Raw genomic sequence first — 15000 nt, forward strand, 5'->3', positions numbered from 1 at the left:
GGATTGAATCTCTGGATAGAAAAGTGGATGATCTGGAAGGTCGGTCCAAACGAAATAACATCATAATACATGGCATGCACCGTAGAGACAAGGAGACATGGGAAGAGTGTGAAGACAGGGTGAAAGATATGCTCACTGATACACTTGAATTGTCAGATGATGTTCAATTTGATCGTGTGCACAGGGTTAATGCCAGACCAAACTCCCCCATAGTGGCACGCTGCACATTCTTTAAGGACAAAGACAGGATTATGCGTGCTAAACAAAAGTTAAAGGGAAGCAATATCTTTATCGGGGAAGATTTCTCTCTGCGGGTGAGGGATATAAGAAAGAAATTATTACCACATTTAAAATCTGCCAGAAATGAGAACAAAAAAGTCACAATGGTATATGACCATCTTGTGATTGAAGGGAAAAAGTACGGATTGGATGGTAAAGACAGACTTGTGCAAATCCCATAGAGGTCTGGCCTGCCCTGTGGTTTGAACACGATCCATCATGGTATTTTTGTGGGTGGCAAAATTGACCAGTCACCGTGTGTGTGCTGTGTGTGTGTGTGCCGTGTCGAAAGCTCGCGCAGCGAATTTGTCAGTGGCTCAGTGAACTGTGCCACACTGAAATCTAAGCGCGGTGTGGTGTGCGAGCGTGATGTAGATGTGTGTTGCCAACACGGAAATGGAAAATGTGTAAACCGAACACGTGTTGATGTTGTGAATGAGAAGATGGGTGAAAGGAATGTTTACTGTGCTGAACACAGTGTTGTTGGTAACTGTTTGCTACACAGTGATATTTTTGAGATTTTTGAGATGATGAAGGTTGATAACGGCGATGTTTGTATGTCCAGAAATAAAACTGTTTTTGATGAAGAATATGTAAATGGTGATAGATCTGACATGGACATTAACAAGGAATATGAGAAAGTTATAAAGTCTGAATGTGAAGATGTAAATGATCCTGATGGTGTCTGTGAGAACTTGAATAGATTAAACAGTGAGGGTGATTGTGTGACTGAGAATGATAATGACTGTGTGGGTGATGGCTGTGACTGTATGATGATGATGGATGGAATACATGATAATAAAGATAAGTACACTGATTTACAACTGGATAGTAAAAAGGGTTGTTTAAATTTAGATAAGAATGTTGTTCGTGAGAATGAATGTGTTGAAGGACATGATCATAAATGGATGAGTGATTCAGGAGAAGATAATGTGGGAAGTCTAGTTACATTTGTAAATACAATTTCATTTCTCCATTGGAATATTTGTGGATTACTACCTAAGTTGGGTGACTCAAGTTTTGTTCAGTATGTTTCTTTGTTTGATTTTGTATGTCTTGTAGAAACATTTGTTGAAAAATTTGAATCTTCTATTTTTAAAAACCATAAGTTGTATGTAAAACCAGCAGTCAAGATAACACAACAGGGGAGGTGCTCAGGTGGATTAATTTGTCTTGTAAGGAAAACCTTACTTCCTTATGTGCAGTATATTGATTGTGACAGCAAATATTGTATGACATTTATGTTGGATAAAAGTTTCTTTGGCTTCTGTAAAAATGTTTTACTTGTCTGTGCATATGTTCCTCCAGAAAATGCACCGTATTATAATATTTGTGATTTTGATAATGGAATTGAAATGTTGGAAGAGTGCGTATTGGAAAAACTGTTATGTTCAGATGATGTTGATTTGTTATTATGTGGTGATTTGAATGCAAGAACTTCTGATGTATCCCCTGAAATTTTACATGAAGGTGAATTATATGTTTGTCATAAAAAGGCCAGTAGTGTAATAAACAGACATTCTGAAGACAAGGTATTAAATTCATATGGAAAAAAATTACTTAATATGTGCACTGTATTTGGACTGACCATTCTCAACGGCGTATGTAATGGTGACCTAGAAGGTCGTTTCACATACGTTTCTGATTTAGGCATAAGTGTGAATGATTATTTTTTAGCGTCTGTAAATCTTTTTGATTCGTCATCTCAGAATGTAAAATTACAGGTATTAGAAAGAATTGAATCTGACCACTTACCCATTGTATTATATATTGAGAAACACTCCACAAGGCAATGTGATATGAATTCTGATTGTGATATGAATCAGTCCATTATTAAATATTGTTGGAATGATATATATGCAGAATATTTTTCTTTTTCTATGGAGTCACAGGAAATACAAGAAAAGTTGCAGTCAGCAGAAGATCTTATTCACGTTGATATAAATAGAGCATTAGACAAGTTTAATCAGACTGTTAAAGAACAAGCAGAATACATGAAAAAACGTATATTTATAAATAAAAAAGCAGCAGACAGAAATTGGTTTGATCATGAATGTAAAATGGAGAAACGCCGGGTACGCAGACTGTTGAGGATATGTAGAAGAACATTAGATAAAGAAGATCGCATTTTGTTTTGTATTGCTAGACGTGAATATAAAAATTTAAATAAGAGAAAAAAGAAAGAATATAATAACTCATTAGTAAACAAACTTATAGATTCTGTTAAAAGTCAAAAGGAATTTTGGGACACAGTACAAAAGATCTCAAAAAAGAAAGTACAACCTTTAAATGATATTTCTATTCAAGAATGGTTCGAACATTTCAAAAAAGTGTTAGAAAATGAAGATGGTGACGAGGGGGAAGTAACTGAAAACATGAATATAGTAAATGTAGGGGATAATTATACACTAGATAGACCTATATCTCACGAAGAAGTCTTATTAGCGATTAGAAGATTAAAAAATGGTAAATCTGCTGGCCCTGATGGACTGATTGGTGAATTTTTCAAACATTCTGGTGAGACGACTGTTAGTTTCCTGGTGAAGCTGTTTAATTATTTGTTTGATAATGGAATCTATCCAAGCAATTGGACAGAATCAATAATTATGCCATTGTTTAAGAAAGGTGATATTAACAATGTAAACAACTATAGAGGCATTTCTTTAAGTGATATTAGTAGTAAGTTATACAGTTCCATTATTAACAATAGACTACAAGAATGGATAACACAGAATAACATAATTGGAGAATATCAAGCTGGTTTTAAAAAAGGCTATTCAACTATTGACCATATATTTACTTTAATGGCCGCAATACAAAAACAGTTTGCAAATAATAGAAAATTGTATGTTGCTTTTGTTGACTTTGAAAAGGCTTTCGATTCTATTTCTAGAAAACTTTTATGGCCTGTTTTGTTGAAAAATGGAATCAGTGGTAAGCTGTATCTTTGTGTGAAAAGTATGTATAATGAAGTGAAAGCGAGAGTGAGATCGGGGGCAAAATTATCAGATTGTGTGAATTGTATTCGTGGGGTTAAGCAAGGGGATGTCTGTAGCCCTGTCTTGTTTTCACTTTTTATTAATGAACTAGCGTTAGAAATTATGCAAAATGGTCAACATGGTGTTACTTTCGATTTGATTGAACTGTTTGTTTTACTTTTTGCTGACGACATGATTTTGCTGTCTATAACAACAGTTGGTTTACAGCGACAACTTAACAGTTTATACACTGCTGCAACTAATTTACAGCTAAAGGTAAATATGGATAAAACAAATATTGTTGTTTTTCGTAAGGGAGGGTATTTGGCAAGAAATGAAAGATGGTCATATGGAAGTGAAAGAATAACTGTCGTAAACGCATATAAATATCTTGGGATTTATTTTTCAACAAGACTTAGTTTCAACTTTGCATGTCAAGACATTGCTAATAAAGCAAAAAAAGCAGTTATTTTGATTCTTCATATTTTGTATAAAGTAGACTGTAGTTCTTTTAGTGTATTTGTTAGATTATTTGATTCGCAAGTTCAGCCAATATTACAGTATGGAGCAGAAATCTGGGGACTGGAAAATAGGATAGTAACAGAAAAAGTGCACTTGTTTGCATTGAAACGTTTTCTTAATGTAGACAATCGAACTCCAAATGATCTTGTTTATGGCGAACTGGGGAGATACCCTATTTATCTAAATTCTTATATAAAATGTATTAAATATTGGCTAAAGTTGACTAGAATGAATGAAAACAGATATCCATTTAAAGCATATAAAATGTTATATAGTTTGGATAATAATGGTAAGAAGACTTGGGCAACGAGTGTTCGTCAGTGTTTAAATACATATGGCTTTGCATTTGTATGGGATAATCAAGGGGTGGAAGATATTGCAGGTTTCTTAAAGTGTTTCAGACAACGTATTATTGATTGCAGGTGGCAAGACTGGCATGATCATATACAAACTAGTGATAGATTCGCACAGTTTAGACTTTTTAAAACATCACATGTGATTGAGCCATACATTAAGTTAGGACTGAACAGATATATAAAATGTACACTGACAAAATTTAGATTTGGTATTTCTAGTATTGCTTCTCATAGTTTTAGGTATAGCATTCTAAATGAACCCATGTATACATGCCGATTATGCAGTTCGGGTAAAGAAGATGAATTGCATTTTTTGTTATGTTGCCCTGCTTTGTGTGACCTTAGACAAAAACTTATTCAACCGAAATATTATAGAGATCCGTCTAATTTTAGGTTCAGTTTACTCATGTCTTCAAGACAGGAATGTACTCTGCATAACTTGGCCATATATATATATGAAGGATTGAAGAGACTAAGTACAGTTATCTCGTGAATGTTGTTGAATATTTGTGTTGACTATTTTGGGTGATATGGTTGATATTGTGCTAACAATTTTTGGTTGATTTGAATTGTCTATTTACTGTGTCTTGTCATTTTGTAATTATTATTTATCAATGATTCCCCCTTCAGTAAGGGGCTCTGGCCTTATCTGAATAAAACATTCGTTCGTTCGTTCGTTCTCTCCCTCTTCCCCCTCTCCCTCTGTCTCTCCCTTTCTCCCCTCTCTCCCCTCTCCCTCTCTTTCCCTCTCCCCCTCTCTCTCTCCCTCTCTCTCTCCCTCCCCTCTCTCTCTCTCTCCCTCTCTCTCTCTCTCTGTGGCCTGGTCAGTGGAGGAAAATAGATGGCTGGATGAGGGTGCCCAGTCAGCAGTGGAGAGACGGAGAAGAATATATGTGGAGGGATGGTGAGGGGTGTGTGTGTGTGTGTGGCGGGAGAGAGGGAGGGTGGGCGCGGTGGGGGTGGGGGGGGGTGGCGGGGAGGCGGGGGGGTTGAAGGTGGAAATGCCGAAGGTGTGCTGTATGCTCTTCGCGTCTTCGAGATTCAAAACAAAATCACTCAATGCCGTCATTAGCGAGGACCTAGACCTGAACCAAATTCGCTTGGGGGGAGGGGGGGGGGGGAGAGAAAATTCCGAGTGCCCCCTCCTTCCCCCCCTCCAGACCCCACTTCTACACTTTCCAATTGAATGATTTGCCGTTCTCTCTTCATTTTTTTCTCTCTCTCCATTTTTATTTTATTTTATTTTTTTATTTATATTTTTTTTTTTGCACTCTTGGAGAGTTTTATATCTAAAAGTACTCAGCAAAATACAGACTGAACTCCACCTTAAAAACTCCCATTGCGAAGAGAGGAAGGAACCTTTCCAACATCATTCCCCCCCCCCCCCCCCCCCCCCCCCCCCCCCCCCCCCCCCACACACACACACACCCTCCCACCTTACAATAACATTCAAAAGTTCTGTAGCGAGTGAAAGGCTAGAAGAGGTTGAAAACGTCTTTCCCCTTGCGTCTCTGTGGAAGAGAAGGCCCGTCTCTAACTAACAGGCCTCACCAACCAGTTATTGGCGTGCCTTCGCCTGGCGTAGTTCTACAACCCCTTCCCTTAATCTTTCTTTTTCGAAGTTAAGCCCCAAACAACTACGCTTAGTAAAATAATTTCTTTCCATCTTTGGTGGTTGTTTTTTGTTTGTTTGTTTGTTTGTTTGTTTGTTTGTGTTGTTGTTGTTGATGTTGTTGTTGCCAATACAGAGAGTCCGTGAGGGTGTGGGTTCGAATCCCGCTCTCGCCCTTTCTCCTAAGTTTGACTGGAAAAATCAAACTGAGCATCTAGTCTTTCGGATGAGACGATAAACCGAGGTCCCGTGTGCAGCACGCACTTGGCGCACTGAAAAAGAACCCATGGCAACGAGAGTGTTGTCCTCTGGCGAAATTACGTAAAATGAAATCCACTTTCATAGGTACACAAATATGTAAGCATGCACTCAAGGCCTGACTAAGCGCGTTGGGTTATGCTGCTGGTCAGGCATCTGCTCAACAGATGTGGTGTAGCGTGTATGGATTTGTCCGAACGCAGTGACGCCTCCTTGAGAAAGTGAAACTGAAACTTGTTGTTGTTGTTGTTGTTGTTGTTGTTGTTGTTGTTGTTGTGTGTGTGTGTGTGTGTGTGTGTGTGTGTGTGTGTGTGTGAAATTAATTTTCTTTCTGTGACTTTAACCCCTTCATTGCCGAGGAAAGCCAACAACAGGAAGTGGTGTATCAAGACATAAATCAACATCCGGAAGGAATCAGTCAAAAAAAAAAAAAAAAAAAAAAAAAAAAAGAAAAGAGAGAAAAGATGCTCTGTTGATGATATCCCACTCTGGATCAAACGTGTGGCATTTCCAGGGTTATTTCCCCTGCATTTGGTGATGAATGATGTCATCGGTGACGTCACCGTGCCCGTGAACTCTGTGGGCATGGCGCTCAAGGGGTTAAAAACAAGTGAGGACGTATGCCAAAGGAGTGCTGTTCGCGCTTTGTGTCTCCGAGATTCAAAACAAAATCACTCATTGTCGTCATTGGCGAGGGCCTTGACCTAGTTAACGAGATGGTCGGTCTTTTTTTAATTATTATTATTAGTAGTAGTAGTAGTAGTAGTAGTAGTAGTAGTAAATTATTGAGAGAGCTCAAAGGTAGATTGTCCGTCAAATGCACGGAAAAATCGCTTATCTTTGTTGTGGACAGAGTGATTTTTCTGTGTAATTGACTGATAATTTGTCATCGCGTTATTGTTTAATTATTAAATTATTAGTGAATGACAGAGAGGGCCCAGAATCAGTATAGCACCGGGCGAAACCACGCGCAAGTTGACCGTTGTAGTTATGCAGCGCTTAGCGGACCCATCACGAGAGAGGTCTGTGTAGGCAGTATTTGAAATTGTGTAGTGTAGCTGAAACTACCAGGTGTTAAAATCACACTGGTCAGTGTAACAGTCTACAAGCTTCAGAACAAAGATAAGTGATTTTTCTGTGAATATGATTAATAATTTGTCATCGCGTTATTGTTTAATGTTTGAATTGTTAGTAAATTATTGAGAGGGCTCAAAACTCATTATAATCGTTGTTGTGTTCTTCTGCAGTTGAATTCCAGATAACATTGTAATGTGTGTGGCTTTTTTTTTTAATTAAATACCCCTGCCCATTTCTTTCCTACTTTCTATGGAATGACTCCTTTTAAAATCCAGCCTGAGGTTAGGTCTGGAGTTTAGGTCGAACCTCAACAGGTTCAGAAATCATCTCTTTTCTTTCGTTTACTTTTTTTCTTTTTCTTTCTTTTTTCTTTTTTTTTTTTAATTCGTTTACTTTTACTTGTTTTCTGTTTGCTTTCGTTTGCCTTTGTTTGTATTTGTATTTGTTTTTATCACATCAGATTTCTTGGTGTGAAATTCGGGATGCTCTCCCCAGGGAGAGCGCGTCGCTACACTACAGCGCCACCCTTTTTTTTTGTTGTATTTTTTCCTGCGTTTAGTTTTATTTGTTTTTCCTATCGAAGTGGATTTTTCTACAGAATTTTGCCAGGAACAACCCTTTTGTTGCCGTGGGTTCTTTTACGTGCGCTAAATGCATGCTGCACACGGGACCTCGGTTTATCGTCTCATCCGAATGACTAGCGTCCAGCCCACCACTCAAGGTCTATTGGAGGGGGAGAAAATATCGGCGGCTGAACCGTGATTCGAACCAGCGCACTCAGATTCTCTCGCTTCCAAGGCGGACGCGTTACCTCTAGGCCATCACTCCACTTCTTTCTTTCTTTTTTCTCTTCCTTTTTTTTTTTTCCAGTGAAACGCAACAACCACATCACAGCTAATCTTTTAAACATACCCATGGGAGGTTTGGGTTGCATATTTCTGTGCCCACTTTCAGTTACTGGAGAATTCACTATCTTCTCACTGATAACCACATCTGGCCTGAATTCAGTCACTGAATAATCACAAAAGGATCCGAATTCAGTAAACCTGACACGATGTGAATTCAGTAAACCTACAATAAAGTAAACTAAAACTGGGAAACTCCATATACAGTTTTAGGTAAGAATACGAATACTATTAATATATATATATATATGTGGGAAGAAGTTACAAACCGATGTTCATTATACTTCAAGTTTCTGAAAGACAGCAAATTTCAGACGTTTCGGCAACAAGTTACGCATACATGGTTTTCAGCGCGTCATTTCTTCTGTAAATGTACTGTCTGCATATCCATTGAAAATATACTGTGGATATTTTCTTTGGTCAAGAAACCACATCTGCAGTGATATTTGTTTAAACTGGGGACAGAAATATCTTTTGTCTCTGTCTCTGCCTCTCTGTCTCTGTTTCTCTCTGTATCACTGTCTCGGACTCTCTGTCTCTGTCTCTCTCTCTGTCTCTCTCTGTCTCTCTCTCTCTCTCTCTCTCTCTCTCGTCTTTTAAAGACATTTAAAATATATGACAACAAGATTTAGATTAGGTATTACAGAATTAGCGGTCCATCATTACAGATACAGAACATGTAACGACAGTGATCTGACCTGTCCATTATGTAAAGAATCACAAGAAAATGAGATACACTTTGTTCTTTGCTTTGTTCCAGCTTTAAGGAACATTCGAGAGGAGTTTATTCAGCCTAAATATTATAGTAAACCTACGTTGTTTAAATTGAACTTATTGATGTCATCTACTTCCCCTGAAGTTGTTCGCAAATTTTCACTATTTCTATACAAAGCTTTCAAATTCAGAGAAATGGCTACTTCGTGAAAATGCTGTATGTATTCTTTTGTTTGTTTTTTCTTTTATTGTCCTACACATTGAACTGTAATGCTGGTATATTTTTGTTTGACTGTGTTTATTGATGCTCACAGTGTCGTGATGTATTGTTAGTAAAATAATGTCACATTCCCCTTCATAAGGGGCCTAGGCCTATACATGAATAAACGATCTTGAATCTTGAATCTCGTCTCTCCATTTCTTTCACTGAAAAATCATTCCAAAGCCTTTACAAAGTACGTATTGCTAGCCAGTTTTAAACACACAGTTTTTTTTTTAACCGAAAGAAGAATGTTTTCTCATTTGTAATAGTGGCTTTGTCTATCTCCATCTAACTTTCTCTCTCGCTCTTTGTTGTTTACGCCCCCCCCCCTCCCTCACTCCCCCCCCCTCTCTCCCTCTCTCTCCCTCTCCCTCTCTCTTACTCTCTCGTTATACTGATTACTCTGTCTCTCATCTCTTTTAATTTCGGTCAATTTCCGGACTGAAAAGTCCATCAAATTGGAAGGGAAAACAGAAGTGTGCAGGTGTGTGTTTTTGAAAGGGTAAAGTGCCGTGCCTTATTCTAGCCACGCTAATGAAAATGAAAGAGGTTTTTTTTTTCCCCCTGGCCAAATCCCATACCTAAAATAGAAAGGTGTTGCGTGCATTGACCGACAGGAAATCAGGAGACGCTAACGAAGCGACAATGGGCCGTGCGCTGTGTTAGTGCTCGGCACACACCCAAAATAGCTGGCCGCTAAGAGAGCAAGAGGATCGTCTGACTGTCCGCTTTGTCAGGCACTGATGGAGACAGCGTTCTGGGGAATTCTTCTGCTGTTTGCTGTTTGCTGTTGCTGTTGTTGTGTGTGTGTGTGTGTGTGTGTGTTTGTTTTTGTTGTTGTTTTGTTGTTGTTGTTGTTGTTGTTGTTGCTGTTGTTTGTTGACGACTTGGATGTTTGAGTTAGTGTTGGCATGTGTGTGTGTGTGTGTGCGTGTGTGTGTGTGTGTGTGTGTGTGTGTGTGTGTGCGTGTGTGTGTGTGTGTGTGTGTGTGTGTGTGTTGATGATTGGTGTGTGTGTGTGTGTGTGTGTGTGTGTGTGTGTGTGAGTTGATGATTGTTGTGTGTGTGTGTGTGTGTGTGTGTGTGCGTGCGTGTATGTGTGTGTGTGTGTGTGTGTGTTGACGATTGGTGTGTGTGTGTGTGTGTGTTTGTGTGTGTTTGTGTGTTATTGTGTGTGTGTGTGTGTGTGTGTGTGTGTGTTGATGATTGGTGTGTTTGTGTGTGTTAATGATGTGTGTGTGTGTGTGTGTGTGTGTGTGTGTGTGTGTGTGTGTGTGTGTGTTGATGATTGGTGTGTGTGTGTGTTGATGATTGGTGTGTGTGAGTGTGTGTTAATGATTGGTGTGTGTGTGTGTGTGTGTGTGTGTGTGTGTGTTAGCGGGGGTTGATGGTGTGGGAGGGTTGTACGAATGTGTTGGGAGAAAAAGTGAGACTGACACATGTCCAGAGGCAGAAGTCTTTCTTTCATTCTAACTTACTTTCCTTGCAAACATTCCTATCTTTGAAATTCTGAATATCATACAACATTTGGGAAAAACACCTCCAAACACTGAACGGCAAGGTGCTAGATCCTAGCCCTAACTGAGTGTGCTTTAGCTCAAAATTAATGATGTAATGAAAGTTGCTTTTGTCACATTGACTGCTTGACAAAATTCTTGACAAATGCTACAGGTGTCTGTACACCTCGGGCCTGTCCTGTTATCCAATGACAAACCTAAAAGGAGCTCAACGATGGCGTGAGATAAGGGGAAACGAGAAACACATTCATGTCGTGCTCAGCATATCAATGGTAATCAAATCCGCAGGTATCTGTTTTTGTCGGGCCTGGACTGATGATATTGAGTTTCAAACCTAAACGGAGCTCAGCAACGGCAAAGAACATCACCTGTCGTCATCCATCAAGACGGGCGCAATAGCCGAGCGGTTAAAGCGTTGGACTTTCAATCTGAGGGTCCCGGGTTCGAATCTCGGTAACGGTGCCTGGTGGGTAAATAGTGGAGATTTTTTCCAATCTCCCAGATCAACATATGTGCAGACCTGCTTTGTGCCTGAACCCCCGTTCGTGTGTACACGCACGCAGAAGATCAAATACTCACGTTAAATATCCTGTAATCCATGTCAGCGTTCGGTGGGTTATGGAAACAAACATACCCAGCATATACCCCTTCACCCCGAAAATGGAATATGGCTGCCTACATGGCGGGGTAAAAACGGTCATACACGTAAAAGCCCACTCGTGTACATACGAGTGAACGAGCGAGTTGCAGCCCACGAAAGAAAAAGACGAAGAAGATGATCATCATCAGCCATCAAACACAACCGATAAAAGAATAAAAGGGAAAAAAAAGAAAAAGAAACACATTATGTGACATCCATGTCTTGCTCTTGTTGTGACCTCATGATCGATCCCCTGCCCCCCCCCCCCCCCCACCCCCCCCCCCTCTTCACCCCTTCCTCCTCATACTTCCGTGACTGTGTCAGTCTGTCTCAAAGTCTTTGGTGCCAGCAGATCCATGGGTACTGTTGCTGGAGGGACTTGGTGGCCGCTTCACTCCAAGTGGAGATGATCAGTCAGTCTGGCTCCACCACTACCTACACGCAATTATGGTCGTCATTAGTGGCTTGAGATTGAGGGGGTGGGGGGTGGGGGGGGGGGGGGTGAGGGGGGGAGGGAGAGAGAGAGAGGGTGCACGTGGTGTCCAGAACCTGTAAAATGTTACTTGTCTGTCTGAGAGAGAGAGAGAGAGAGAGAGAGAGAGAGAGAGAGAGAACGTGAAACGTGAAAGGTGAAAAGTCATTTATTGTCCACATAGCAATACAGCCCTCAGGACAAGGGGGGTATCATATTAAGCATATTGTTGCACCTCTTGAATGGTTCTAACATCACACACACACACACACACACACACACACACACACACACACACATACACACGCGCGCGCGCGCAAAATGAGAGAGAGAGAGAGAGAGAGAGAGAGTGTGTGTGTGTGTGTGTGTGTGTGTATGTGTTCTGAAAGTATCAACAGACATGTGTGTCCAGATACAGGAATAACAAATAGTAAAGAGTGGTAACTCTCTCCATTCACAAGGTACACAACTTCAAGTCAGTGCTGCTTACACTACCGATTCATCAAGCACACAGATAAATAAAAGGTACATTTGACAAACCCAGACACTTCCTCAAAAAGGAAGCGCCTGACCTGTCCTTATACCGGTCATTTGCAAATACAAATTGGCTTTCATTTAAGACTGGCATAGCCTCTTTAATCCGATAGATAGATAGATAAAAAGTGGCAGCATGTTTTCTTTACGTGTTAACCAAAATGGCTTCTTCATGACAATTCAAACCGAAGCATGTTCATGTCCAATATCGCTATATACGATGTTTTATGGCTTATATCGCAGATTGACATAAGTTTACATTTGGGCCAACAGCAAAGTGAGAGCTGTATTATCAATGGTTTCTCCAGTCACTGGGGAAGCCATTCACAGCTTAGTCTTTTGTGAAGGATTATGACTCTCAAACTAGGAGGCAAAATTGCACTGGCTCTTAGTGCTGCAGCCTTGTGGGCTAGTTGGCCTTTGAGAACCATCTCAACGCTGACTGTCCTGAAACCCTCATGGCCGAGAGAGTGGGGATGTACTTGGGCAAGACACTCTCCACTATAATCAAATTCTAGCCTAAATAGTCGGAACAGCAGTTGCCTCCTCTGCTGTTCTGATGGTCATAGTCGGACACGACTATCATTATATATATGTGGAGTGATGGTCTAGAGGTAACGCGTCCGCCTAGGAAGCGAGAGAATCTGAGTGCGCTGGTTCGAATCACGGTTCAGCCGCCGATATTTTCTCCCCCTCCACTAGACCTTGAGTGGTGGGCTGGACGCTAGTCATTCGGATGAGACGATAAACCGAGGTCCCGTGTGCAGCATGCATTTAGCGCACGTAAAAGAACCCACGGCAACAAAAGGGTTGTTCCTGGAAAAATTCTGTAGAAAAATCCACTTTGATAGGAAAAACAAATAAAACTACACACAGGAAAAAATACAAAATAATGGGTGGCGCTGTAGTGTAGCGACGCGCTCTCCCTGAGGAGAGCAGCCCGAATTTCACACAGAGAAATCTGATGTGATAAAAAGAAATATATATATTGCTGTTTTGCTTTAAACGGTGATATAAACAAGTTCACCAAGGGTAACTTTTAGTTTTCGTCATAAGCGAACTGATATTTATTATAAGCGAGTTCGTTCGAATGTGGGGATGACTTTCCTTCTTTTTTCACTCGTCTCGTTCTTATTTCTGTTCAGGGTATTGCTTGGATTGTTCGACAAAGACCATTTGCTGGATATTTGCAGTGGTTCTCAATGTTCTGCTTTTGATTTCATGATGTTTTTTTTTTTACTTCTATTTTCTGTTCTAAAACAGGCGTCATTGGCGTGAGGGCCAACAAATTAGTGTTCCGTCTTCCAGGTCAACAACCTGAGAGAGAGAGAGAGAGAGAGAGAGAGAGAGAGTCTAACAGGGAGATAGACATGCAGACAGAGGGAGAAAGACACACACACACACAGACAGATATATATATATATATATATATGTATATATATATAAGGGATACACAGAAACAAGGAAGAAGATAAGTTGAGGTTTAGGATGTGTGTAAATGTTGAGCGTAACGTCAACTTTTGTTTCTCTCAAAGTCCTCGCCAAGTCTTGCCATATTCACAATCACCATTTCACACACACACACACACACACACACACACACACACGCACACACACACACATGCACACACACAAACACACGCACACACACGCGCGCGCACACAAACACACACACACGCACACACACACACACACACACGCACGCACACACACGCACACACACGCACGCACACACACACACACACACACACACACAGAGAAATGCACACAAACACATACACACAGAGAACAACCCTCCACCGCTATATGTATATATATATATGTAAAATTACCTCCAGCCATGCATCCCTTCAGAAACGACTCAACAACAACAACAACAACAATCGTGATTTTAAGCAACATCAAAACAACTGTTGCATGCTCACATTCAATTAAAAAACAAACAAACAGACAAACAAACAAAAACATCAAGACAGACCTTAGAAGAAAAGGGGGAAAAAAAATAACACACAAAAAATCAAACACAGAAAACACAAGAAAATGCCAACTTCCACTGAGAGAAAGTAACACAATATCGAGGCCAGAACAAACACGATCAGTTCAATCCCTGTTGAGACCTGCCCCTCACCCCCCACACACCCCCCTCCCCCTCCCAATGCACCCTTCCCACTCAGTGTCAATTGGTCAGAGATCCAACTCAAGAGGTCTCCGAGAAACCGAGGAACCGCTATATACAGGCTATTTGTCTCCGTGGTATTGGAAATACCCAGGGATAAAGTTCCTTTCTATCCGATCATTCCAATCCTACTCCCTCTTTTGTTTATGACCTACTTTTTCGGCTGCTGGTTCAGTCCGGTTCCTATTCGATAAACCGAGGTCCCGTGTGCAGCATGCACTTAGCGCACGTAAAAGAACCCACGGCAACAAAAGGATTGTTCCTGGCAAAAACCCACTTCGATAGGAAAAACATGTAAAACTGCACGCAGGAAAAAATACAAAAAAGTGGGTGGCGCTGTAGTGTAGCCACGCACTTTCCCTGGGGAGAGCAGCCCGAATTTCACACAGAGAAATCTGTTGTGATAAAAAGAAATACAAATACAAATACAAATACAAGTAAAGTTCCTTTCTGTCCTACCATTCCAATCCTACTCCCTCTTTTGCTTATGACCTACTTTTTCGGCTGCCGGTCCAGTCCCGTCTGGTCTGGTCCCTACTTTGCCGTGCAGTTAGTGGAGAGTTTGTCGAGTGCTGGCAACTTGATGCAGCACGTGCTTCGCGGCGCTGGGAGAAAGTGGGTCACAATGTCCGTGAACTACGTCTGAACGGAACACCGGTGAACCCCTCCCTGCCACAGTCTCTGTGTCTAGTGTCTGT

Source organism: Babylonia areolata, chromosome 9 (assembly GCF_041734735.1).
Source record: "Babylonia areolata isolate BAREFJ2019XMU chromosome 9, ASM4173473v1, whole genome shotgun sequence".
Classification (NCBI taxonomy): Eukaryota; Metazoa; Mollusca; class Gastropoda; order Neogastropoda; family Buccinidae; genus Babylonia; species Babylonia areolata.